Source organism: Stigmatopora argus, chromosome 12 (genome assembly GCF_051989625.1).
Source record: "Stigmatopora argus isolate UIUO_Sarg chromosome 12, RoL_Sarg_1.0, whole genome shotgun sequence".
In the NCBI taxonomy this organism is placed as follows: domain Eukaryota; kingdom Metazoa; phylum Chordata; class Actinopteri; order Syngnathiformes; family Syngnathidae; genus Stigmatopora; species Stigmatopora argus.
This window is the reverse complement of record NC_135398.1, coordinates 888410-892542: the sequence shown is the minus strand read 5'-3', so window position 1 is coordinate 892542 and position 4133 is coordinate 888410.

The window sequence follows — 4133 nt, the reverse complement described above, 5'->3', positions numbered from 1 at the left end:
CTTCCTCCGGACGGGCTGGCGCGTGACGTCGTCGTCGTCGCCGCCTCCGTCCACGTGGTGCCTTTTCCCACCCTCGTCCCCCCCCACCCCGTGATTGACATCCGAATGGCGCCGCCGCCCCGCGTTTCCAAAGACCTTGGGCGCTCGCCGTTTGACCTTGAGGGCCGGAACGCTGCGGGAATCGAATATCGCCGAGGCGCTCGGAGGCCCGTCGACGACCGATCCGTTCGGAGTGGGAGGCCCGGCGGCCGACGGGCGGTCGCCGCCGACGGATCGGCCGTCGGCAAGTGAGAAGCTCGCCGTGAAGGCGAAAGGGTTTCATAAGTGGGAAGGTGTATCTTGGCCAGGGGAAGAAAAAATGTTGACTTTGACCCCATTGGCTGCCCCATCAGTAGCTAGCCGCTCAATCCATTGGAATTGGCAGGATGGCAGCGAATGAACAACTTCCAAAATCGGACTGGCATAAACTGATTTCAATTCACGGGAGAAGCATGACAAAAAAACATTTCATGTCGCACTGGCGTTTAAATGACATCGTAACTAGCTTACTCCTCAAGCGCTTTTTAAAAGATCATTATCCGCTAATTACTCACCCGCCGTTGACGGCAATTTAGGCCAATTCATTTGCGCTAGTTAAAATGGCTCCCTCTGGTGGTACGCAAATGAAACAGGCACTTGAAAGTTGTAACTTCATCGGTTAAGTGACTACTTTTTGTCATTAAAAAAAGATATATTTATTTGGACACTTGGGATCCTTAACTCATTTTTGCCTGAATTGACATTTTACAAATTTAAACGTCAAAAAACATTGGGGAATGCACCACTGTAAATGGGCTTTAGTTAAAATGTACATATATAAAATGGGTGTGTAATTTATATGCACGCACAAATGTAAATTAGATGTCCAAACTACGGCCCGTGGGCCAAATACATTTTTTTTTTGCCTAATTTCGATAGACTATTTAACAAAAAAAAATGAAAGTGGCCATGAGAAAAAAAAGTTAGCCCAAAATTAAAAAATACACTTAAAAAAAATGATAGTGAAAGTCAAGATTGAAGCTATGAAAGAAAAAGGCATAAAATGCGTGCACGCGTGGATCCATCAGATCAGGTCTATTTTGGGAGACGGCGTTCTCCACGTGGCCGTCCCAAGTCGCATGAAGAGAGCGCAATTCCCTGCCCTACTTTATGCGCTTATGGTTGCGGCCATCAAGGCAAATGGGGGCGCGCGGGGGCGAAGGGGGGGTTTACAAGCCCCCAAGTCAGCTTAGGATGAGCTGAGTAGCGATGATTCTCTCGTAAACCTTGAGAAGAAACCCCCCTGCCAACCCCCCACCCACCCCCAACGCCGTGACTCACGCTCGCCCAGCGGCGGCGGGGAGGAAACTTGCCTCATTGCTATTCCGTCTATTTTTACCCGCCCGCCACCTCCTTTGTCACCCGAAAAGAAGATGCCTGCAAAGCTCCCCCCCAAAAAATATACAAAAAAAATGGGTGCCATGTTGACCGTTCCGGTCCGTCTGGCAGACGTCCAATTGGACGGGGACGTCGATCTCTGACGGTGAGACGTGATCACCTGCACGCCGGACTTGGATTTCATGTCTTTAACTGTCAAAGTCAATGAGTTAAGGACTACAAGGTAAACAAAAAAATATAATGATATATTTGCAAAAAAGAGAGAGAAAATGTCCATTGAGAAAAAAAAATAGGATCACTAGCAAGATTTCAATTGATCACATTCCCACAACACCAACTTCGTTTTCTATGAATGAAGTTATTTTTAAAAGAAGCATAAATGTCAAACTGTCAAAGGAAGTAAATGGCTACAAGCAAAAATAATAGCACCATCCACTCTTGCTCGTTTGGTGTTTTTGCTGCTTTTCTGTCTTAATGATCTGATTTGGTGATTCTTAATGATCCCATTGACTTTGATTTGCTTTGTACTTTGTGCTTTTGCTTTGTTGTTCTGTCTAATCACCCTCTGCTACTGTCACAATGAAATTTCCCGAATACGGGATGAATAAAGTTATCCAATCCAATCCAATCCAATCCAATATTTATATTTGCCAAAATAAAGAAAATATCCATCAACAGCAAAAAAAAAGCAAGATTTCTATTTATCTTTTCTTATCTATCTTTATTTTAATTACCCCTGTGGGGGACATTGGGCAGTATGGGCTTTGCGGTGGTTGAGCTTTTTCTTCTAACGGTCTAACTGGTCCAAGAAACACGGTTGAAGCAACGGGGGAGGGCTGAAAGTGGAAGCACCTGACTGCAATCCATTGATTGCACTTGTAGGACAACAGATTCCGTTTTGTGGACAGCTTTCCTCTTTAGAAGTTAGAACAAAACTCGCACTCGCTATACTTTGTGGAATAATTTGCACACCCCCGTTAAATTAATGCATTTGCTACGTCTTCATATGTCCAATGCTTCAATTCCATCAAGGAACTATTAAATGGGTCAAAAGTCTTTGTTTTGATTGCCAACATTTTAAATAGGTCCAAAAACGTCTTGGACTAGCTTTGAAAGTCTACACTAGGGGTGCGCAAAACGGTCCTGAAGGGCCGCTGCCTGCGGGTGCAGATTTTTGTTCCACAGATATTTAGTTGAAGCAACGGGGGTTGTGCTGAGACAAGAAGCACCTGACGCCAATCCACTGATTGCACGTGTAGGACACCAGATTTGTGGAAAGCTTTCCTCCTGAGAGTTTAGACCCAAAGCACCCCCGCCCTCATTGGCCCAGGAGGCCCACATTGGAATAGATCGACCATTTAATGCTATTCCGCCCCCTGTTCCATTTCCAAGGTATCAGATTGGGACACAAAATCAACCCAACTGGGACATATTTTCCAAAAGATGCAATTGGGAAAGATTCATTCATTTTCTGTCCCACTTCTCGTCACAATCAAAAAGAAGAAAAAAAACAATAACAACACGCTGGCCTCATTTTAAGCTCCCTTTAGTTCCACTTGGAATAAATGAGCCTAAATGTGTGTGAAGGTTGGAGGCAACGTTTCCTATTTCCATCTTCCCAGATGAAGACGGCATGCTGAAATTTTGCTCAGGATTAAGAATCCATGATAAACCCCGAGTAATCCTCTTCATTCTGTTCCAGAAACTAGATTTATATCCACGTGCAATTAAAGTCCATCCAGCCGCGCCTCCACGTAAAAAAAAATATTATTAAGAAACACATTTGTCCAGGCACGCCCAAATTCCAAAGTATAAAGTGTCCAAAATATGGCCCCGAAATTTATTGGCCGGGGGGCAAGGGGTGCTGGAGCCTATCCTAGCTAACTACAAGCACTAGGGTGGGGGATTCCCTGGATTGGTGGCCAGCCAATCACAGGATACGAGGAGACAAACAACCAATCACTCGTCGCTAAGTGAAATTTAGTTTTCAACCAACTCGCCTAGCATGGAGATGTGGGAGGAAACCGGATTACCCAGAAAAAACACACACAAGTGTGCTCAATACAATAATAAATAATAAAAAAAATATATATAATAATAATTGCTCAATTTTTTTTAATTACCAAAAAGTAAACCCAAAAAAACATTTCAGGCCATCTTTAAAAAGGATGTTGACTGTCATGACTACTTTCTGAAAGGGTTAAATACAACTGAATTCCTTGAGCATTTCATTTCATACCACTAGAGGGAGGCATATTTACTGGTTCATATAAATTGGATCACTGCCAACGTGTTAACGCTTTCAGTGCCACTGACGATGACTGCTGTCTAATCACGTGACTCTTTTTGGGATTTAGAGTTTGTCCCAAGTAGTCTCCCAACCTGTCTGAACTGGGGGGGTTGGCAGCAAATGAGCAAACGTTTAACAGCCAATGAGTAATTAGCAGCTGCTTTGACATGGATAAATCATCTTTTAAAAAGCTGTTCACAAATAGGCTAATTATGACTTCAGTTCAATGTGAATGCATTGGCCTTGACAGGAAAGTTGCCCCTACCAACATGGCCGCCCCGAGGCCGTTTTAAAAGGGGGCGTTGTCATTAGAAAAAAGGAAAGTCAGTAAGTAAAGTTAAGTTTCAAAAACTGTCCAATGTAGTGACTACTGTACCTGGATAGGTTAATTTCATTTTGTTTTTTAAATTGTGTTTTTCAATATACT